At 41.0% G+C, this 24,822-nt stretch overlaps 1 pseudogene; it reads left to right on the forward strand.

Moving 5' to 3' along the window:
• Positions 1-22,350: 22,350 nt before the first annotated feature.
• Positions 22,351-23,936, forward strand: LOC120864455 (annotated as a pseudogene).
• Positions 23,937-24,822: the final 886 nt, after the last annotated feature.

Below are 24,822 nucleotides of genomic sequence, written 5' to 3' on the forward strand. Positions count from 1 at the left end.
TTGGAGCCCCCCAAAATAAAGTCTGCCACTGTTTCCACTGTTTCCCCATCTATTTCCCATGAATTGATGGGACCACATGCCATGATCTTCGTTTTCTGAAGGTTGAGCTTTAAGCCAAACTTTTCACTCTTCTTTCACTTTCATCAAGAGGCTTTTTAGATCCTCCTCACTTTCTGCCATAAGGGTAGTGTCATCTGCATATCTGAGGTGATTGATATTTCTCCCGGTAATCTTGATTCCAGCCTGTGCTTATTCCAGCGCAGCGTTTCTCATGAGGTACTCTGCATATAAGTGAAATAAGCAGGGTGACAATATACAGCCTTGACGTACTCCTTTTCCTATTTGGAACCAGTCTGTTGTTCCATGTCCAGTTCTAACTGTTGCTTCCTGACCTGCATATAGGTTTCTCAAGAGGCAGGTCAGGTGGTCTGGTATTCCCATCTCTTTCAGAATTTTCCACAGTTTATTGTGATCCACAGAGTCAAAGGCTTTGGTATAGTCAATAAAGCAGTAATAGATGTTTTCTGGAACTCTCTTGCTTTTTCCATGATCCAGCAGATGTTGGCAATTTGATCTCTGGTTCCTCTGCCTTTTCCAAAACCAGCTTGAACATCTGGATGTTCACAGTTCACGTATTGCTGAAGGCTGGCTTGGAGAATTTTGAGCATGACTTTACTAGTGTGTGAGATGAGTGCAATTGTGTGGTAGTTTGAGTGTTCTTTGGCATTGCCTTTCTTTGGGATTGGAATGAAAACTGATCTTTTCTCTTTTTTTTTAATTTTTATTTTTACTTTATTTTACTTTACAATACTGTATTGGTTTTGCCATACATTGACATGAATCCTCCACAGGTGTACATGAGATCCCAATCCTGAACCCCTCTCCCACCTCCCACCCCATATCGTCTCTCTGGATCTTCCCCGTGCACCAGCCCCAAGCCTCCTGTATCCTGTATCGAGCATAGACTGGTGATTTGTTTCTTACATGATAGTATACATGTTTCAATGCCATTCTCCCAAATCACCCCACCCTCTCCTTTTCCCTCAAAGTCCAGAAGTCCATTCTATACATCTGTGTCTCTTTTGCTGTCTCGCATACAGGGTTATCATTACCATTTTTCTAAATTCCATATATATATGTTAGTATACTGTATTGGTGTTTTTCTTTCTGGCCTACTTCACTCTGTATAGTCAGCTCCAGTTTCATTCACTTCTTTAGAACTGATTCAAATGTATTCTTTTTAATGGCTGAGTAATACTCCATTGTGTATATGTACCACAGCTTTCTTATCCATTCATCTGCTGATGGACATCTAGGTTGCTTCCATGTCCTGGCTATTATAAACAGTGCTGCAACGAACATTGGGGTACACGTGGCTCTTTCAATTCTGGTTTCCTCGTTGTGTATGCCCAGCAGTGGGATTGCTGGGTCATAAGGCAATTCTATTTGCAATTTTTTAAGGAATCTCCACACTGTTCTCCATAGTGACTGTACTAGTTTGCATTCCCACCAACAGTGTAAGAGGGTTCCCTTTTCTCCACACCCTCTCCAGCATTTATTGCTTGTAGACTTTTGGATCGCAGCCATTCTGACTGGTGTGAAATGGTACCTCATTGTGGTCTTGATTTGCATTTCTCTGATAATGAATGATGTTGAGCATCTTTTCATGTGTTTGTTAGCCATCCGTATGTCTTCTTTGGAGAAATGTCTATTTAGTTCTTTGGCCCATTTTTTGATTGGGTCATTTATTTTTCTGGAATTGAGCTGCAGGAGTTGCTTGTATATTTTTGAGATTAGTTGTTTGTCAGTTGCTTCATTTGCTATTATTTTCTCCCATTCAGAAGGCTGTCTTTTCACCTTGCTTATAGTTTCCTTCTGACTTTTTCCAGTCCTGTGGCCACTGCTGAGTTTTCTAAATTTGGTGGCATATTGAGTGCAGCCCTTTCCCAGCATCATCTTTCAGGATTTGAAATAGCTCAACTAGAATTCCATCACCTCCACTAGCTTTGTTCGTAGTGATGCTTCCTCAGGCCCACTTGACTTCACATTCCAGGATGTCTGGCTCTAGGTGAGTGATCACACCATCATGATTCTCTGGGTTGTGAAGATCTCTCTTGTACAGTTTTTCTGCATATTCTTACCACCTCTTCTTAGTATCTTCTGCTTGAAGAAGTTGTTTGACCTTAAAATTGATAAAAGTTTCATCATACAGCTTATGATTGTCATTATCAGTCACATCTTGCTCATGTGTTAGGTTTTTGTCCCAGCCTTGTATATATAATAAAGTTTACTACGGTAACATGTTTAAAATGACACCTCATGAAATTCTGAGTGAAGAATTTTTCAGTGAATTTTAAAGATCTTTTTCTCTGATTGTTTGAGCAACATATATTACTAGTGTCTCAGATGATGATAGTTCTTCAGAATATAGTCCTGATCCATATGGTGTGAATATTAGATGTGATTGATTCTGATATGGAAAGTGAAAATGAAACTCGCAGTGCTGTAGAAGACTCTACAGGTGCGTCAGGTGTAACTACTGAATGGAATACCACAAAGTGTTAGTGAAATAATTGAATTGATTTTTGGCTGGCCAAAATAAAAATCACTGGCCACAGGAAGAAATCCTTGTCAATAATGAAATGACCTTACAGTGCAATGTCCCTGACATTTCTATCCCATTGCCTTGCTTTATTTCTCTTCTTACTACTTACTAACATCTGACACTCTACATTTTGTACTTGTATACTGTGTTTATCAACTCTCTACCCTCATTAAAGCTGTCTGGCTCAGGAAACTCAAACAGGGGCTTGTATCAACCTAGAGGGGTGGGATGGGGAGGGAGATGGGAGGGAGTTCAAAAGGGAGGGGATATATGTATACCTATGGCTGATTCACAGAGAAGGCAATGGCACCCCACTCCAGTACTCTTGCCTGGAAAATCCCATGGATGGAGGAGCCTGGTAGGCTGCAGTCCACGGGGTCGCTAAGAGTCGGACACGACTGAGCAACTTCCCTTGCACTTTTCACTTTCATGCATTGGAGAAGGCAATGGCAACCCACTCCAGTGTTCTTGCCTGGAGAATCCCAGGGACAGGGGAGCCTGGTGGGCTGCTGTCTATGGGGTCGCACAGAGTCGGACACTACTGAAGCGACTTAGCAGCAGCAGCAGCATGGCTGATTCATGTTGAGGTTTGACAGAAAACAGCAAAACTCTATAAAGCAATTATCCTTCAATAAAAAATGTTAACTTTAAAAAAGTAAGTTCTGTATAAATAGGTATTTCTGACTATTTCACTGCTATACATGTAGAGCCTAGAAAATGTCTTTACATAGTAATGCATATCTCTTGAATGAATGGATAGATGGATGATATTTAACTTAGAGATTGGGATAATGGTCAGAAGACATTTTTTAGAAAAAAACGTTGAAGTGTAGTTTACTTAAATTTATAATCTGTTATTAGTTTTAGGTGTATAATAGTGATTCAATATTTTTATATTCCATTTAAAATTTTTACAAAATAATGACTGTATTTCCCTGTGCTGTACAATATGTCCTTTTTGCTTATTTATTTTATGCATTGTAGTTTGTATTTTATCTCATACCCCTATCTTGCCTTTTTCCCCTTCATTCCCTCCCTGGTAACTACTAGTTTGTTCTCTGTGAGTCTGCTTCTATTTTGTAATATTCATTCATTGTTCTGGTTTTTGGATTCAACAAAAAGTGATAACAGTATTTGTCTTTCTCTGACTTATTTTGCTAAGCATAATACCCTCTAGGTCCATCCACATTGTTACAAAATGGCAGAACTTCATTCTTTTTTATGGCTGAGTAATATTCTACTATGCATATAAAAACATTGCTATGATTTATGTTATAAACTGGTCTGCCTATTTCTCTCCTAGGAGCTTTATGCTTTCAGGTCTTACATTTAGGTTTTTAATCCCTTTTTTTTTTTTTTTAATGTAATGTGAAGAAATGATCTAATTTCATTCTTTTACATGTAGCTATCTAGTTTTCCCTGCACCACTTAGGGAAGAGACTGTCTTTCTTCATTGTACATTTTTGCTCCTTTGTCGTAGATTAGTTGACTGTGAGTGTCTGGGTTTTCTGTTTTTATTTCTGGGCTTTCTATTCTGTCCATTGATCTACATGCCTTGCCTTTCATTTGTGCCAGTAACATGCTGTTTTAATTAGAGTGGCCTTGTTGTATAGCCTGAAGTTAGGGACCATAATACCTACAGTTTTGCTCTTTTTTCTTAAGATTTCTTTGGCAATTCAGTCTTATGTGGTTCAAAATACACTTTCTAGAATTGTACTAATTCTGTGAAAAATGTCATGAGTACTTTGATAAGGAGGGCATTAAATCTGTAGATTGCTTTTGATATACAGACATTTTAAATAATATTCTTTCAATCCAAGAACATGAGACATCTTTCTATTTCTTTGTATCATCTTAAATTTCTTTTATCAATATTTTATAGTTTTCAGAATATAGATGTCTTTCATCTCATTGGTTTGTTTCTAAGTATTTTATTCTTTTTGATGTGATTTTAAATAAGATTGCTTTCTCTCTCTTTCTGGTAGTATATTATTAGTCTATAGAAAGCAATAGGTTTCTGTTTATTAATCTTGTATCCTGTCACTTTACTGAATATATTTGCTAGTTCTAATAGTTTTTTGATGGAGACTTCAAGGATTTCTATATTTTGTACCATGTAAATAGTGACAATTTTACTTCTTCCTTTGCAATCTGGATACCTTTTACTTAACTCTTCTTTTATATGACTGCTATGGCTAGGACTTCCAATACTGTGTTAAATAGAAGTGGTGATAGCAGGCATCCTTGTCTTATTGTTGATTTAAAAGGAAAGGCTTTCTTCTTTTCACCGCTGAGTATGTTAGCTGTGGTTTGTCATGAATGTCTTTTATTAGGTTGATGTGTTCCCTTCGTACTCACTTTGAAAGTTTTTATTGTGAATGGAGGTTGAATTTTATCAAATGCTTTTTCTGAATCTTTTAAGATGATCATGTGATTTTGGTTCTTTTTGTTAATGTGGTATATAATATTGATTTTTGTGTTGAACCATTCTTGTATCTGTGGAATAAATACCACTTGATCATCGTGTGTGATACTTTTTTATATATTATTAAATTCAGCTTGTTAGAGATTTTCTTTTTTATATTTTAATTTTTAATTTACTCTGGAGTATTGTTGATTAATAATGTATTTCAGGTGTATAGTAAAGTTCAGTTGTATGTATATATACATATATATATACACATACACACACACACACACATATATATAGACATACACACATAGATCTATTCTTTTTCAAATTATTTTCCCATTCATGTTATTAGGGAATATTGAGCAGAGTTCGCTGTGATATACAGTAGGTCCTTAGTTGGTTATCTATTTTAAATATAGCAGTGGGTACTAATATTTTGCTGAGAATTTTTGCATGTATATTAATCAGAGATATTGACCTGTAGTTTTCTTTTTTTGTCATGTCTTATCTGTTTTTTTACAGTGAGTTTGGGAGTGTTTGTTCCTCTTCTGTATTTTGGAATAGAGAAGGATAGAAATTTTTAGCTCAGCATTATGTTTGATAGAATTCTCCTGTAAAGCTGTCTGGTTCTAGACTTTTGTCTGCTGGACTTTTTTTTTTTTTTTCCCCTAGATTCAATTTCATACCTATTGCTTGATCTTTTCTGATTTCTATTTCTTTATGATTCAGTCTTGGAAAGTTTTATGTTTCTAAAAATTTGCCTTTTCTTATAGATTGTTCACTTTGGGGTATAACTGCTTGTAGTATTATAATTTTTTTATACCTCTGTGATATTAGTTATTATGTCTTTCACTTCCCACTTTGCTTATTTGGATCCTCTTTTATTTCTTGATGAATCTGGCTATAGATTGGCCAGCATGTTCGCTTAAAAAATAGATCAATGAAGAAAACAAAGAGGAAATCAGAAAATACCTTGAGATAAATAAGAATGGAAACACAACTTTCCATGTGTTGTCCCAATTTTCTTCTTGTAATTGGTTTCTCATTTCATACTGTTGTAGTTAAAAAATACTTTATCATTTCTATCCCCTTAAATTGGTTAGAGTTGTTCTGTGGCCCAGCAAGTGATCTATTCTGGAGAAGTTTCCATGTGCATTTGAAAAGAATATGTATTCTGGTGTTTTGGGGTGGAATGTCCAGTATATCTCTAAGTCCAACTGATCTAATCTGTCATATAAGACCAGTGTTGCCAGACTGATTTTCTTTCAGGATGATCTATCCCCTGATGTATGTGGGATGTTAAATCCCATACTATTATTGCATTATTGTCAGTTTCTCCTTTTATGTTTGTCAATCTTTGCTTTAAATATTAGGTCCCCCTGTACTGGATGTATTTCTATTGATAAGTGTAATATTCTCTTCTTGTATTGATTCCTATACCATTATTTAATGTCTGTCTTTGTCTTTTGATATAGACTTTGTTTTGAACTTTTTTTTCTGGTTTGTGTATTGCTACCCCTGCTTTCTTATAGTTTCTATTAGGATGAAGTATCTTTTCCTATCCTTTCATTTTCAGTCTGTCTTTAGCTCTAAAATGAGTCTCTTGTTAGCAACATTTAAATAGGTCTTTTTAAAAGATCCAATCAGTCACCTTATGTTTTTGATTGGGGCACTTAGTCCTTTAACATTTAAAATAATTACTGATAGGTATGCACTTACTGCCATTTTGTTGCTTGTTTTCTGGTTGTTTTTGTAGTTCTTACCTATTCTTTTTTATCCCCAGTCTTTTCTGATTGATTTTCTTTAGTGAAATGCTTATGTTCCCTTCTCTCTAGTTTTTATGTCACTACTATAGCATTTTGATTTGTGGTTACAAGGAGATTTATATATGCTGTTGTATAACTATAGCTACTTGATTCAAACAAAACATTTAAGTCCAAGCAGTTCTAAAAGATCTGTTTTTAAACCCCTCCCACAAACACAGTTTGTGTCTTTGATGTCATATTTTACAATTTCATGTTTATCCCTTTAGTGAGTAGTTTAGTTATAGTTGGTTTTACATTGTTTGTCTTTTAATGTTCATACTAGTTTATTTACATGGTTACACTAGACTTTACTGTATATTTGCCTTTACTAGTGGGATTTTTCCTTTCCTATAGATGCTTAACTTTTGTTATAGACCTTCCCACTATAGAAAATCCTTGAACATTTCTTTCACAATTGGTTTAGTACTGATGAACTCTTGTAATTTGTGCTTGCCTGAGAGGTTCTTGATCTCTCCTTCTACTCTAAATCATAATCGTACAGGGTAGAGTATCCCCAGGTTGCAGATTTTCCCCTTTCAACACTTGAAATATATCATGCCACTCCCTCTGGCCTGCAAAGTTTCTGAAGAAAAATCAACTTATAATCTTATGGGGGTTCCTTTGTACATGACTTTTTTTTTCCCCTCGTGCCTTTAGAATTCTCTCTTTAACATTTGCCATTTTAATTATGATATGTCTTGGTGTTGGTTTGTTTGGGTTCCTCTTGATTGGGACTCTCTGTGCTTCCTGTGACTGGATATGTTTCCTTCTGTGGAGGTTTACAGCCACAATTCTTTACCTTTAATCAAGTTTTAAAAATTTTATTTATTAAAAAATTTTTATTTAAATTGAAGTATAGTTGCTTTACAATGTTGTGTTAGTTTCTATTGTACAGCAAAGTGAATTAGATATATATGTGATTATATATATATCTAATATATATATAAACACCCCTCTTTTTTGCATTTCCTTCCTTTTTAGGTCAGGAAGGAAAGTTGAGTAGAGAACACAGAGCATTGAGTAGAGTTCCCTGACCTATATACAGTAGGTTCTCATTAGCCATCTATTTTACACATATACATAGTATTAATACTGTATATATGTCAATTCTGCTTTGTAAATAAGATAATCTATATGAATTTTTCAGATTCCATATGCATGCATTACTATGCAATATGAAATATTTGTTTTTTTTTCTTTCTTTCTTCACTCTGTATGATCAACTCTAGTTCCATCCACATCTACAAATGACCCAATTTCTTTCCTTTTTATGGTATAGCCATATTTTCATCAAACACATTTTTACTCTTTTCTCCTTCTGGGACACTTATAGTGTGAATTTTGGTATGCTTAATGTTGTTGTAGAGGTCCCTTAAACTGTTCCCATTTTTAAAAATTTGTTTTTCTTTATGCTGTTCTGATTGGGTTGATATTCTATCTTCTAGATAACTTATGAGTTATTTTGTATCACCTGCTGCTGCTGCTGCTGCTAAGTCGCTTCAGTCGTGTCCGACTCTGTGCGACCCCATAGATGGGCAGCTCACCAGGCTCCCCCGTCCCTGGGATTCCCCAGACAAGAGCACTGGAGTGGGTTGCCATTTCCTTCTCCAATGCAGGAAAGTGAAAAGTGAAAGTGAAGTCACTTAGTTGTGTCCGACTCTTAGCAACCCCATCCATGGGGTTTTGCAGGCAAGAGTACTGGAGTGGGCTGCCATTGCCTTCTCCTTTGTATCACCTAGTCTATGTTAATTCCTTCTAGTGTGCCTTTCATTTCAGTTATGGTATTTTCAGTTCATTGTTAAAATTGTCACTGTTAATTTTTTCTTTTCCCTAATTCAGTTAGCATTCTTATTTGTAATCCTTTGAACTATTTATCAGAATTATTTGTTTCCATTTCATTAGTTGTTTTTCCTGCAATTTTTCTCTTCTTTCAATTGGAACAAATTTCTCTGTCCTCTCATTTTGATTAACTTTGTCTCTGTCAAATGAGGTGAAACATTTACCTATTGCAGTCTTTAAAGGGTATACTTGTGTGGGAAAGTGAAAGTGAAGTCGCTCAGTCGTGCCCAACTCTTTGCGACCCCATGGACAGTAGCCTGCACCAAGCTCCTCTGTCCATGAGATTTTCAAGGCAAGAGTACTGGAGTGGGTTGCCATTTCCTTCTCCAGGGAATCTTCCAAACCCAGGGATCGAACCCAGGTCTCTCTCATTGTAGACAGACGCTTTACTGTCTGAGCCACCAGGGAAGTCCTTATATAGTCTGCATGTGCACAGTGGCTTTGGTGGGTGACATGGATCTGACATAAGTGTGAGTCATGTCTTGCCCTAGGTTGCTCTCACCTTGGTAGGAGGTAGGATTGAAGATGGACTGGCTAGGGCTAGAGCCAGCTATGGGTCAGAGCTTTCCCTGCTCAACAGGCAGCACCACTCTATTGAGGGTAGGGGCAAGTACTAAGTTGCTGGTGCAGAAGCCCTGAGAGTGGGTCCAAGCTGGTTCTGTTCCCTTGAAGTGCTTGCTCTCCCTACTCCTAGCACTGGGACCCTTGCCCTAGAAGGGATCAGTGCTTGAACAAGAGGGGCTGGTGCAGAGGCTTGGCATGCATTTGAGTATGAATTCTGGTGGCCCTGCTGCTATCAGTAATGGCTGTCCCTTCCCCCAATGCCAGCTCAGATGCCACTTCAAGCCTGAGTTGCCTTGTCTTCACAACACAGCTCTCCCCTTGGCTGCTGCAGCCCTTACTCTAGCGTGCAGCTGTGTGGTGAAGCAAGCACGGCGGGAATGCTGAGGTGCCTGGGCAGTTGCCAGAAACTGGCCAGTGTCTCGTGCAATTTCAATTCACACTCTCCACTTTGTGCCAGGAGAAAGCAAGCATGTGTGTGCTCCTCAAGGGCAAAGTCTAGGCTTCCTATAGCCCTCCTGTTAGTCTCACCAGCCTCCAACTAGCCAAGGGGATTCATCTTCCTGGTGTTGGATTCCACCTCTGGAGAGCCCAATATTTGGCTCAAATCACTCATACCCCAGGGAGGATCTCTGCCCATGTAATCTCCCTCCTCTTCTGAGTCCCATTCAAGAGGCTTGACCTGATGGGTATTTTCGCCTTGATACCAATTCCATGTGGATGTTCCTTACAGCCTTGGTAGAAGAAGAGTCTTTCTGTCAGTCTCCAGTAATTTTTCACTGGGGATTGTTCCAGTGAACAATATAGATGTATTTTTAACGTGTTCCTGGAGGGAGGTGAGTCCGGCGTCCTCCTGCTCCAACTTGATCTTGCCCGATATTGTGATACATCACTTTCACTACTCAGGCTTTGTTAAAGCTTTGTTTTCATGTACTTCTGAAAGGCCTGGGAGTAGGGAACAAATACTTCTGTAAATTCAAAGAAAAGGATCTTAAAATGTCCCATTCAGTGTTTGCTGTTATAGTGCAAAGCATTCCTTAGTTTGTATGTCCACATAAAATTTGAGGTGCCTTGAAGGAAATCTGGAGCATTGAAATGGTGCTCTGTGTATATCACTCTGTAATACAGATCTCAGAGCTTAAGACCTGGAGAATATGAGACATTTTAGGGAAGTATCTGTACATTGAGCCCCGAGCATAAGGGAAGAAGAATCATGTTGACTAGATAGTCTACTTTGTCAAGAATCTGGACCATTAACATTTAATACCAAAGTAAGGCTCTACTATTCACTGTGTGACATGGAGAAGCATCAAAAATTCTCTGGAAGAGTCTACTGTAGTATCAACTCACAATAACGATACAGGCTTTTCCCTAGGATCAACAGAATATGAGGACAGTATACAGACAACATGGTTTAATGGTTTGGGGCTTCAGCTCTGGAGTTAGACTGCCAAGATTAAACCCATACTCAAGAGTTGTATGACTCTGAGAAAGCAATTTAATCTCTCTGTGGGCCTGGTTTTTCTTATCTAGAAATTGAGGATTGTTTTTATTTTTACAGAGTTATGAAAATTAAATGAGGTAATGCATTTAAAAAGCCAAGGCAGATACTAGAGCATAATGAATGTTCTGTAGATGTATTTCTGTTCATTTTACATAAGAAAATGCTTTATGAAAGGAAGGACTTTATTAGTGAAAAATATTATTAGTTAAGACATTTATTGATTCTTATTCCAGTCAGGAATACAATGTACAATATAATACTATTTGTCACACCCTAAGATTAGAAAATATTTTCTCCAAATACTTGTTTCTTCAAGTACAAAAATGCATTTAGAATGAATTTCAGAGGAAGAGTTTTCATTTAAATTTAATGTGATGCAGCCACATGTTTTCTTGTTGGCAATATCTTATTTTCATTTCTAGGTTTCACTTAATTCGTTATACTTTTTTTTGTGGATTCATTACTATGCAAATACATATGAACTATATTCAAGTAATGCTTTGAGAATTATGTTATTTTATATCATTTCACAATTAAATAGCTTACATCCAGTTTTCTCAAATTACAAGTGTTTTATATAGGTTTGTTCAAGTTACTGAGTTCAGTCAATAACCAAGATCTTTTCTGTGAATTAAAAAGGCACTATAATAATTCTCCATGAGTATTAATGATAAAGTTTGTTAAAAGTTGCATTACTAAAAAGATATATATTGGCTATTTATTTGCATAAAAATACAAATTAAAATCAACTTAAAAATAGGCTTAAAATTAATATTATATGATTTTTTGTTTGTACATCATCTAAAATTCTCATTTCTTCATCCTGGTGGTGTTTTTGTGCCATTTTTAATTATATGGTAATATCCCCAGATTGTATAAAATAGAAAAGAATTAGAAATGAAAGAAATAATGCTAAAAACTATTTCATTTTTACTTTCATCAGGACAGATAAAATGTTAAAAGGAAAGGAGCTTGAAACAAATTGTTTTAAAGACTTAATTATTGATTTCATCTTTCACAGCTTTAGGTAAAAAGGTGTTCGGAATAGATAACTATTCAACCATTTATTCTGAGGCAAAAATTATTTTGCCTCCACTGACAAGATTTCAAATACTAAACACCAGCATATTGAGATTTCTTAGATAATTCAAAGTTTATTAGAATAGAATGGAATAGACTACCTGAAGTGAGAATATTTAAGACATGTAGTCTCTTTAGCTAAATAGCAATTAATTTTAATGAATTGCTTTTGAAACCAAGACTAGCAACTGTTATGCCCAGAGTCCGAGTCCCCAAAACTGAGAGAATAAGACGTCCACAGCAACGCAAAAGCATAAAGGGGTTTTATTTCTAGCTCGAGCCAGGGCTCCCATGTCACCCAGCACAGTGGAGTCTTGACGAGAGCCCCGAGCCCAGATTTTCACCAGTATTTATAAGTTTAGAACAAAGACAGGGAGTTGGCAAGGGTTGATTGGCTGCAGGGGTTTCCTGGTATTTACTGATTGGCCGCTTATCATCTCTCTGATTGGCCAGAGTTATCATCTCTCTGAAGCCCCGGAAGCATGACTCAGGGATTATTTTTGGCCTAGTGCACCTCTCTGAGCCTGTCATGGCTCTGGTGAGGTTGTAACATTCCCCCCTGTCTTTAGATCATATAGAGGAATCTTCCTCTTTGTTCTGGGGTACAGTTTGATATTGTTGTCTAAGCACAAATAGTTGAACTGTATTAATATGCTCTTTAATAAACGTAATGAGCCTGTTGAGGATGCATGGGCCAATGGTGAGTATTAGTAAAAGCACCATAAGAGGTCCCACCAGGGTGGAAATTAATGTTGTCAGCCATGAAGATTGTTGAAACTAAGATCTAAACCATCTCTGCTGGGCTTTTTGCTCTCTCTTTTGCTGGGCTAGTCTTTTTTTCATTTTTGCCATAGATTTTTTTTATTATTATCTCGGTGTGGTCTGCGTAGAAACAACATCCCCCCCCCCCAGGGCCGCATAGAGCCACCCTTGCTGCAGAAAAATTAGATCTAGCCCTCTTCAGTTTTGCAAGACCACCTCGGACAGGGAGGTCAGCAATTTTTGTAGGTGACTAATTGACTCTTGTAGGCGGGTAATGTCTTTATCTATGACTGCCCGCAATGAAGTAAATCTCTGGCCTTGGAGGGACAAGGCTGTTATCCCAGTCCTTGCCCCAGCGATCCCAAGGCCGAACATGATTGCTATGGTGATGGCTGTAAGGAGGGGGCCTCCCATACATAATTTCAAAACGGGTTAAGTTCAGCTTGTAGGGGGTATTATGTGCACGGAAGAGAGCAAAGGGAAGGAGAGTCACCTAGTCCCCGCCAGTCTCTATTGCCAATTTGCCAAAGTTTTTTAGAATCTAATTTATCTTTTTAACCTGTCCTGAGCTCTGGGGATTGTATTTACAATGCAGCTTTTATTTGGTCTCCAGAGCTAAGGCCAGTCCCTGATCAATCTGACTCACAAAAGCAGGTCTATTATCAGAGCCAATAGTCACCAGCAACCCAAACCTAGGTACTATTTTTTTTTTTTTTTAGGATCTTTTTTTAGCTACTATCATTGCTGTTTCTCCCTTAGTAGGGAATGTTTCCACCTATCCAGAAAAAGTATCTACCAAAACTAACAGATAACGGTACCCATACTTGCCTGGTCTTACCTCTGTAAAACCTATCTCCCAGTGTTGCCCTGGCTTCTCTCCCTGGTACCTCATCCCCATATGTTTCCTTTTCCCGGCTTCATCATCTGGCACGCTTTGCAGGCCTGGACTATGTCTCGTACAGTCCCCTGTTGTCAGGGAAGCCGCAAACGTGCTGTTTGTAAGAGGGTTAGAGTCTTTTTTTCTCCTAGATGGGTGGTCAGATGTAGGTGCAGACAGAGGTGTTGACCCAAGTTTGTTGGAAGTATTAAGTTGTCATCCTGGTCCCGATACCATCCGTCTTCACCCTCCTGAGGGCTGGCAATTGTTTGAATCCAATTGAGATCAGAAGAGGAATACTTGGGGGTGGCAGCCCCACAGTTAGTATAGGGGCTGTGCAGTCCCTGTCAGCCACCTCATGAGCCGCCGTATCAGCAGCTCAGTTGCCTCGAGCCCTGATGTCTCTTCCTTTTTGATGTCCAGGGACATGTACTATTGACATTGCTCGAGGCTGTTGGACGGCTGCTAAGAGTCTGCAGATCTCAGGCATGTTTTTAACTTCTTTTCCTTCGGCTGTCAAAAACCCCCGCTTTTTATATATTGGGCCCTGGATGTGTACGGTGCCGAATGCATACCAACTGTCAGTATAAATAGTGACTCTTTTTCCTTTTGCCCTCTCCAGAGCCTGTATTAAGGCTATTAGTTCTGCTTTTGGGGCGGAGGTACCTGGGGGAAGGGCTTCAGCCCATATTATCTTTCCAGAGTCATCAACTATTGTGGCTCCAGCCTTTTTCTGTCCATCTTTTATAAAACTGCTTCCATCTGTAAACCATATCAGCTCACTGTTATTTAAAGGCACATCTGTTAGGTCTTTTTGTTATCGTCTCAGCCAATATCTCAACACAATCATGGAGGGGGCTGTCTTCTTCCGGGTTGGGTAAGAGAGTAGCTGGGTTCAGGAAGCAGGGCATCTGGAAGTGTATCCGTGGGGTGTCCAGCAGAAAAGCCTGATAATGGGTCAAATGGGCGTTACAGATCCATTTACCTGGTGGCTGCTTCAGAATCCCTTTGATGGCATGGGGAGCATAGACCAGGAGTCGCTGTCTATAAGTCAGCTTGTCAGCATCATGGACCAGGAGGGCAGTAGTGGCAATGATTCGGAGGCAAGGTGGCCATCCCGCAGCCACTGGGTCCAGTCCTTTGGATAGGTAGGCCACTGGTCGCCTCCAAGGCCCCCACTGCTGCGTCAAGACTCCTTTGCCCATTCCCTGTTTTTCATCAATGAACAATTGGAAGGGCTTGGATGGGTCAGGGAGAGCAAGGGCTGGGGCTTCCAGTAGAGCCTGTCTGAGTTCTTGAAAAACCCGTTTTATTGGCTCAGTCCAAGTCCAGTTTTTATTTTCTCTACTTCTTTTATATAGTGGCCGGGCCTTTTCAGCAAATCCCAAGATCCATAGCCGGCAATACCCAATAGTCCCAAGAAATTCTCTCACTTGTTGAGGAGTAGCTGGCTCAGGGATCTGCAATATGGCCTTTTTCATGGCCTGTGTCAACCATCTCCGTCCTTGTTTTATTTTATACCCGAGGTATATGACTTCCTGCTTAGCAATTTAGGCCTTCTTTGCACTAGCCCAGTACCCCAAGGTCCCCAAAGTTTGAAGGAGGTTGCCTGTTGCTTCTAGGCATGCTTCCTCAGTGGTTGCAGCTAGCATAAGATCATCAACATACTGCAATAGAACAATGTTGGGATGATCAACCTGGTACTCATGGAGGTCTTCACCCAGAGCCTCATTGAATAGCATTGGTGAATTCTTGAAGCCTTGCAGAAGTCGAGTCCAAGTTAGCTGTCCTGAGGTCTGGTTGCCTTTTTCTATCCATTCGAATGCGAAGATCTCTTGGCTCAAGAGGGCCAAGGGTAAACTGAAAAAGGCATCTTTCAAGTCCAGGACAGTATACCAGACATAGTCTGGCGGGAGGCCACTCAAAAGGGTGTACGGGTTAGGGACGGTTGGATGTATATCATTTACCCGTTTGTTGACTTCACAAACATCCTGCACAGGCCTAAAGTCCATTCCCCCTGGCTTTTTTTGCAGGTAACAAGGGAGTATTTCATGGAGATCGGCACCTTTTAAGAATTTTTGCCTCCAGAAGCCATTGTATATGTGGTGCGATTCCTCACTGGGCTTTTAGGCTCAAAGGGTATTGTTTTACCCGGATAGGGGTGGTGTCCGATTTCAGTTTGACAATGATGGGAGGCCTCTGCTTGGCTAGTCTTACCCCTGCAGTTTTTGCCCAGGCTAGGGGGTATTTTTGGACCCAAGGTTGTACATTGGGGTCAATGGTTATGAGTGGCTTTGGCTGATACAGTCTGTATTTGTTCCTCAATGCCAGAGACAAAACTTGGATGGGATGTTCGGTCCCATCTAGAACTGATATCTCTCCGTGGTCAAAGTGAATTTGGGCATTGACTTTAGATAGTAAGTCTCTTCCCAACAAGGGTGCTGGGCATTCTGGTATCACAAGAAAAGAGTGGGTCACCTGTTGGGCCCCTAAGTTCACTTGACGTTTAGTAGTCCATCCATATCGTTTAGTCCCGGTGGCCACTTGTACCCAGCTGGTCGTTTTAGACATTGGTCCGTCTTTCTGGTTAAGGACCGAGTATTGAGCTCCCGTGTCCACCATGAAGCCAACAGGTTTCCCCTCCACATGTATAGTTATCCAGGACTCAGGGAGGGGTGCCGGGCCCTGACACCCCTAATCGCTATCCTCTCCTGCATATAGGATGTGGGCCCCCGTGGAGGATGCAGAGGATACCTCCTGCTTGGTGGGTCTCTCTATGATTAAAACCCCTCTCTGCTGCCTTCACCAGGTCTTGCAGGGATTGCTATCCCAACCTCTCTCTTTTTTTTTTTTGTAGTTTCTTTCTGACATCTGGGGCTGCCTGTTTCACGAATGCTAGCATGACTGCTGCGTGTGACTCATCGGCTTGTGGGTCCATGGGGGTGTACTGCCTAAAAGCTTCCATTAATCTCTCAAGGAAAGCTGCCAGGCTCTTATTTGGCTCTTGTCTAACCAGATTTATTTTAGCCAAAATTGTTGGCCTCCTGGCGGCCACTCGGAGGCCGGCCATGAGAGTCTGGCGGTACACTCGGAGACACTCCCTACCTTTAGTGCGCTCAAAGTCCCAGCAGGGCCGCATCAGGGGAAATCCCTCATCAATCAGGTTAGGCTGCATAGTGGGTCTCCCATCTACCCCCGGCACATTCTTTCATGCTTCTGACAAGATCCGTTTGCGTTCCTCTGTAGTAAAGAGCACTTGTAACAACTGTTGACAGTCATCCCAGGTGGGGTTATGAGTGAAAATGATAGATTCTAAAAGGTCAATGAGGCCCTGAGGTTTTTCAGGGAATGAAGGGGTCTGAGTTTTCCAGTTGTAAAGATCACTGGTGGAAAAGGGCCAGTACTGGTATGTCCGTTCTCCGTCTGCTCGGGCAGGCCCCGCCCGAACTGGAAATGCGTGGACTGTGGAGGAGGGGGCTTCTGGGTTGTTTTCTTCCGCCATATTGGTGATGCCCCTGGTTTTTCCCCGAGTTCCTTGGGCGGGGCCTCCTTCCCGGGCTGGGGCCGAAGGCTCAGTGTCCCTTTGTATCCCTCCAGAAGAGACCTGAGGAACCTGCGGGGGCAGAAGTGGATCCGCATAGGGGGCGGGGAGAGTTCAGTCTCCAGGTCAAGTAAACTGGGGTATAGTGAGGTTCCTGGAATACCGGTTTCACCCGGTTGCTGCACTTTTTGTCTTTTTTCTCTTTGGATGCTTTCACGACTAGTACCTGTGGACGTAATGAAGCTGAGGACGCGGAAGAGGGAAGGGAAGTGAGGGGCTGAAAAACAAAAGGTTTTAGCCAGGCCGGGGGGTTTCCCACCAGGTCCTGCCAGACCAGAATGTATGGAGTTTGGTCTGGGTGCCCTGAAGGGTAGGGGGCGAGCACCCTCTCTCTGACCGCTCCAATAGTAGGCAGGCTGAAGGTGCTTTCTTGTGGCCAGCCGACATCAAAAGCAGGCCACTCGGCAGAACAAAAAGTTACTAACTTGCTTTTCTTCACCAGCAATGATAGATTCTGTGCTCTAAACTTAAAATCAGAGAAGTGGTTAATCATAAGAGATAAAGGAGTAGAAGTTGTTTGTCCCATGATCACAGAAAAGTACACTGGGAGCCAACAGAGCACACAAAGAGCAACGCAGACACCACAAATAGACAAACAGATAACAAACGCAAGGTGGCCACCAACAGTGCACTCAGTCTTACCTGCAGGATGTTCACAGAGCCAGCCACCTCCCCAGCACAATACCAGGCCTTGGCCTTACGTTGAATCCAGTAACCAGAGCCAGCTGCCTCCCCAGCACGATACTGGGCCTTGGCCTTATGCTGAATCCAGTAACCAGAGCCAGCTACCTCCCCAGCATGATACCGAGTCTCGGCCTTACGCTGGACTTAATCCAAAACTAACACTGGTGTTCAGATATCTCTCCTCCTAGTGAGGAAACCCCTTCTACCGGGAGAATGTTATTCTTCCCAGTTAAAGGGATCCTGGACGAGCCCCCAAATGTTATGCCCAGAGTCCGAGTCCCCAAAACTGAGAGAATAAGACGTCCACAGCAATGCAAAAGCATAAAGGGGGGTTATTTCTAGCTCAAGCCAGGGCTCCCGTCTCACCCAGTACAGTGGAGTCTTGATGAGAGCCCCGAGCCCAGATTTTCACCAGTATTTATAAGTTTAGAACAAAGACAGGGAGTTGGCAAGGGTTGATTGGCTGCAGGGGTTTCCTGGTATTTACTGATTGGCCATTTATCATCTCTCTGATTGGCCAGAGTTATCATCTCTCTGAAGCCCCGGAAGCATGACTCAGGGATTATTTTTGGCCTAGTGCACCTCTCTGAGCCTGTCATGGCTCTGGTGAGGTTGTAACAGCAACATATTTAAAATTATGTTTCTTTTTAATTCTACCAATATGAAGAAATACCAGCACACATTTAAAAATATGTAGAAGATCTTAATGCATAGGCTTTTATTGACTCCTTTTGCCCATTACTGAGAGCAGCATCAGGCACATAGTAAGTGCCAACTAAATATTTGTCTAATTGAAAGAATAAATATAGAGTGTAGCCAAGTGCACATGACTTACTTCCCACCATGGGAAAGGGACTCATGGAAGTTCAAGCTGGGTCTGCACCATACTACAAGACATTACATTTCCTTAGAAATTCATGACTCATCTCAGCGAGGGGGGGCAAGACCATCTATTATTATTCCTAATGAACATTATTAGGAGTTGTTTTGTTTGGGTGGATTTTGTTTTTGCTGTTGTCATTATTGCTCTTTTATTTAACCCAGTAAAGTTACATTTCAGGGAACAGGAATATCTATAAAACTAAATGAGATGATAGCACCTATCATTAAAATGTTTCCTCTTTGGGGGTTTCCTTTTCTGTGCACCTCCTCCTTAGTGGCTCAGATGGTAAAAGTGTCTGCCTACAATGCAGGAGACCTGGGATCCATCCCTGGGTCAGGAAGATCCCCTGGAGAAGGAAATGGCAACCCACTTGAGTACTGTTGCCTGGAAAATCCCATGGATGGAGAAGCCTGGTGGGCTACAGTCCATGAGGTCGCAAAGAGTCGGACATGGCTGAGCGACTTCACTTTCACTTTCTGTGCACACATTATAGCTGTTATTACTACTACTAACCTTTAGTTATCTTTTGCTATATAAGTAGTGAGCTATGTACTTCACCACAGTTACCTGTTTTTACGTTCAAGCTCAGTTTAGTGGATGTTTATGTACAGTATACATTTTTATATATGCTTGGAAAATTAAAACTTAAGGATCTTATATGCTGGATTGAGCTTCTCTTCACAAAATTCCTATGCTGAAATTGTAAATCCTAATACCTCAGACTGTAACTATATTTGGACATGGGGTGCTTCTCTGGTGGCTCAGAGGTTAAAGTGTCTGCCTGGAATGCGAGAGACCTGGGTTCAATCCCTGGGTCGGGAAGATCCCCTGGAGAAGGAAATGGCAACGCACTCCAGTACTCTTGCTTGGAGAATCCCAAGGAGGGAGGAGCCTAGTAGGCTACAGTCCGTGGGGTCACAAAGAGTCGGACATGACTGAGCGACTTCACTTTCATTGACAGAGTTAAACTAAAATCAGGTCATTAGGGTAGGCTTTAATCCATTATGTCTAATGTAATTAAAAGAAGGCAATTTGGACACAGAGATGCATACAGGGAATACCAAGTGAAGACACAGCAGCCAAGAAGTGGGTCTTAGAACAGAACCTTCTTTCATGGCTCTCAGAAAGAACCAACTCTGCTCACACTTTGATCTCAAACTCCTAGCTTCCAGGATTGTGAGAAAATAAATTTCTGCGGTTTAGCCACCCAGTCTGCAGCACTTTGTTAAAGCACCCCTAGCAAACTAAAATAGAAAAAGTATTTTTACCTATGTATATGTAAATTTATATACATGTAAATATATATATATATAGTTGTTCAGTTGCTCAGTTGTGGCCAACTCTTTGTGACCACATGGACTGAGCATGCCAGGCTTCCCTGTCCTTCATCTCCCAGAGTTTGCTCAAACTAATCTCTATTGAGTTGATAATGCCATCCAACCATCTCATCCTCTGTTGCCCCTCTCTTCCTCTTGCTCTCAATCTTTTCCAGCATCAGGGTCTTTTCCAATGAATCCGTTCTTTGCATCAGGTAGCCAAAGTATTGGCGGTTCAGCTTCAGTATCAGTCCTTCCAATGAATATATTCAGGGTTGATTTCTTTTAGGATTGAAGGTTTGATAATGGCACCCCACTCCAGTACTCTTGCCTGGAAAATCCCATGGATGGAGGAGCCTGGTAGGCTGCAGTCCATGGGATTTCGAAGAGTCAGACACAACTGAGCGACTTCACTTTCACGCACTGGAGAAGGAAATGGCAACCAACTCCAGTGTTCTTGCCTGGAGAACCCCAGGGACGGGGGAGCCTGGTGGGCTGCCGTCTATGGGGTTGCACAGTCAGACATGACTGACGCGACTTAGCAGCAGCAGCAGTCCAAGGGACTCTCAAGAGCCTTCTCCAACACCACAGTTTGAAAAAATCAATTCTTCAGCACTTAGCCTTTTTTATGGTCCAACTCTCACATCCATACATGACTGCTGGAAAAACCATAGCTTTGCCTATGCGGACCTTTGTCAGAAAAGTAATGTCTCTGCTTTAATAATACATTGTCTAGGTTTCTCATAGCTTTTCTTCCAAGGAGCAGGAGTCTTTTAATTTCATAAATATATATATTTCATATATATATATTATATATATAATGATATTTTTCATTGTATGTATATGAAATGTCATTATATATATATGTGTGTGTGTGTACATACATATATATGTTGTGTTGCACTGTGCTTAGTCACTCAGTCATGCCCGACTCTTTGTGACCCCATGGACTGTAGCTCGCTAGGCTCCTCTGTCCATGAAATTCTCCAAGCAGTAATACTGGAATGGGGAGCCCTTCCCTTCTCTAGGGGATCTTCCCAACTGAGGGCTTGAACCCACGTCTCTCCCATTGCAGGCAGATTCTTTACCATCTCAGGCACCAGGGAATATGCACACACACATATAATGTATATGATTCATGTTTAACTTTAAAATTTTCTTTCCATGCTTTGTTCTCTTTCTTAACCTAGTTCCAGGTTAAGGATGCTTAGCTGATAGATATTCCTTGTTAGTTCCAATGTGTAGAATTTTCCTTTGTTGGTGACTTCTGCTCAGTTACTGGCAGATGTATGCAGAGGTAATGTGATAGCAATGGTTTGCACATACAGTAAGTGACATTATCAAGCAGTCAATAAATGACAGCTTTTTTAATGTAATAGAAATTTGGGGATATAAGGACATTGTTAATATAATAGAAAAACCATTAGCACATACAATAGCTTGCTTTATTAACATCCCTGTTCATGTTAGCAATTTTGTTCTAATTTAAGTGATGTCCCCATTATAGTGGCAAATTGTGTTTTCATTAATACAGTGGAAAATCCATTAATATGAAAATTGCTCATTCAGAATCACATTAGTGAAGTGCTTATCTTATTATCAGCAAGCCGATTCTAACCTAGGTGCTAAGCAATCTGAGTTGAAGCATCCCATAGCAAAGGTGTTCATACTGCATTAGAAGGAGGCTATCCCTGGCTTTCTTATGGTTTCTCGACACCTTTTACTGCATTACTTTAAAAAGTTATATACATTAATGCCAACACTATTATTAGCTTAGTTCTGAATCTTCTATAAATTTTAGATAAAGACACAAACATCCTACAACTTTACAAGCAGTGTGTATAGGTTTGGGTTCTTTTGTTTTAAGCAACAGAATTTAACTTTACTACCTTATGAAAAGAAACATATTGAAATGTTTACAGGGAAGTTCACAAAATAAATGGGTGGTACTTGCTTAGAAATAGGAAACAATTTTCAGAGGGACCTAGAAAGTGAATCAGAGCAATGATCATGGTAACAACAACGTTTGGGCCAGTCTGCTCTGTCAGAATGATTATTTTCGGTCAGTTGCCCCTCTGCCAGCGCTCCGGCGCCACCTTGGGCCGGCAGTCCTCCGCGGGAGGGAGCGAGGCGGCGACCGGCTGACGGGGGCGGTCGGGCGGCCGGCGGGTCCTTCAGCGCTCGGCGGTGCGTTGTCTCCATGGGGTTGGCCAACCTGTGCTCTGAGGTGGACAGCAGATTGTGTGTTTATCGAACATTTCCACTGCTGTACAGAGAGCACACGCATCTTCGGTGGACTTGGAATTCCTGGAGAATTGCCTTTGTGAAAAGTTGGCATAATCCCTTTAAATTCCATCTCTTACGTTTTCTACGTTGTTGTGTCTCAAAAAGACATCAAGAGACCATGAAGAGCTTTAGTAATGAAGAGTTTGACTGCCATTTCTTGGATGAAAGCTTTACTGCCAAGGACATTCTGGACCAAAAAATTAATGAAGTTTCCATCAGACTCTGGAGTGAGAATAGTAGCTGAGCCGGGCAGATACTATGTTGCATCAGCTTTCACGCTCGCAGTTAATATTATTGCCAAAAAACTTGTATTAAAGGAACAGACAGGCTCTGATGATGAAGAGGAGTCTAGTAAGCGGACGTTCATGTATTACGTGAACGATGGAGTATATGGCTCCTTCAACTGCATTCTTTACGACCACATGCACGTGAAGCCTCTTCTGCAGAAGGTACCTTCCGAATGTGTCGTATACACCAGTGGGAAGATGACTGGTCAGAACAAGTATAAGCAGGTGTGTTTCTCTGTCTCAAATGTAGAGACCCAAACCAGACGAGAAGTATTATTCATCCAGCATCTGGGGACCGACCTGTGATGACCCGGACCGCATTGTTGAGCGCTGAAACCTGCCCGAGATGCATGTGGGCAATTGGATTATCTTTGAGAACACGGGTGCTTACACTGTTGCTGCTGCTTCTACCTTCAGTGGATTCCAGAGACCCACCACCTACTATGTGATGTCAGGGCCAACGTGGTTAGTGACAGTGTGTGTTTGGTTCTGATAAGAATTAGGTACCTTCCAGGGTTGATTATGCTTGTTCTTGTCCAATAGAATCAAGAAATTGCTTAGAATTAAATAATAACAATTATTTTTTGTTTTTCTCCCCATATTAAGAATATATGCTTTAGAAATTTTGGAATAATTACAATGAAAGGAAAATTCCTCCAGTAATAGTGATGTATATAGTTGCAGAATTTTAAGGCACAGTTGATTTAGAAAAGGCTCGTCAGTGAATTTCTGTACCTAGAGTACTTTAACTAGTGCATGTGACTTGTGGTTTCCTTCTTACCAAAAAGATGGTTCTGAAGAAATGCTTGCTGTAGTACTCCATTGAATTGCTTCCTGATGACATAGTAACCAGAGATGTAAACAGGCTCATGAATAAGTTACTCTGTCACAAACTGAGGAGCCGCTTGGTTAGCGGTGACTCAGGGTTCCTGACTGCTGCCTGTCTCCTGCAGGCAACTGATGCAGCAGATCCGGGCCCAGGACTTCCGCCCGGAGTGGAGGAGCCGGACGTCAGTCCCCTGCCCGTGTCCTGCGCCCGGGAGGGCGGCATGAAGCGGCACTCGGCAGCCTGCGCTTCCACGCGTGTTAACGTGTAGATACCACTCTTGTAGCTGTTAACTGCGAGTTTAGCTTGATTTAAGGGTTTGGGGGGGACCATTTAACTTAATTACTGCTAGTTCTGAGATGTCTATGTGAGTAGGGTTGGCACAGGTGCACCAATGTGGAAGACTGGAAGATGGGGTCACACTTATCTGTGTTCCTATGGAAACTATTTGAATATTTGTTTTATATGGATTTTTATTCACTTTTCAAACATGCTACTAAAGGCTTCAACTGCTGAGCAAGCGTTTGTGGCTTGTGTATCAGCAGGGTGGGCCAGAAGCTTAGTGTTGTGATCGGTTTTAACAAAAAGGAATAAAGGATGTTGACATTAAAAAAAAAAAAGAATGATTACTTTCACCCTTCCTCCAGTTTTTGTTGTCAATCCACAGTCCTCTAGTTCTGTGGAACATCTCCTGAATGTACATCTGGACGTTGTGTATCAGGTGTACAGGTCCAGAATGTACACCTGAATGTATACCTGGACCTGAATTGTATATCTGGGCTACATGCTGCCTAAGGTAACAGGGAGGGTCTGTTCACTTTTTCATCCATCCTGTAAGAGCACACAAAAGAAAAGAGAGGAAATATTACCTCACTAATAACTGTGGTACTATTGAGAAGGAATAATTGAAGTAGCCAAAAACTAAAATATTCCACCACAGTTATAAAACATATGAGTATCCTAAGTTGGACATGCCTTGGTGACTGCACAACAACAAGATTCTACCTTATAAGGAAACTGTGATAGGCATTCAGTTCAGTTCAGTCGCTCAGTTGTGTCTGACTATTTGTGACCCTGTGGACTGCAGCACCATCACCAACTCCAGGAACCTACTCAAATTCATGTCCTTTGAGTTGGTGATGCCATCCAACCATCTCATCCTCTGTCGTCCCCTTCTCCTCCTGCTCTCAATCTTTCCCAGCATCGGGGTCTTTTCCAATGAGTCAGCTCTTCGCATCAGGTGGCCAAAGTATTGGAGTTTCAGCTTCAACATCAGTCCTTCCAATGAACACCCGGGACTGATCTCCTTTAGGATGGACTGGTGGGATCTCCTTGATATCCAAGGGACTCTCAAGAGTCTTCAACACCACAGTTCAAAAGCATCAATTCTTTGGCACTCATCTTTTTTTATAGTCCAAACTCATATCCATAGCTTTGACTAGACGGACCTTTGTTGGTAAAGTAATGTCTCTGATTTTTAATATGCTGTCTAG

Source organism: Oryx dammah, unplaced genomic scaffold (assembly GCF_014754425.2).
Source record: "Oryx dammah isolate SB20612 unplaced genomic scaffold, SCBI_Odam_1.1 HiC_scaffold_5, whole genome shotgun sequence".
NCBI lineage: Eukaryota > Metazoa > Chordata > Mammalia > Artiodactyla > Bovidae > Oryx > Oryx dammah.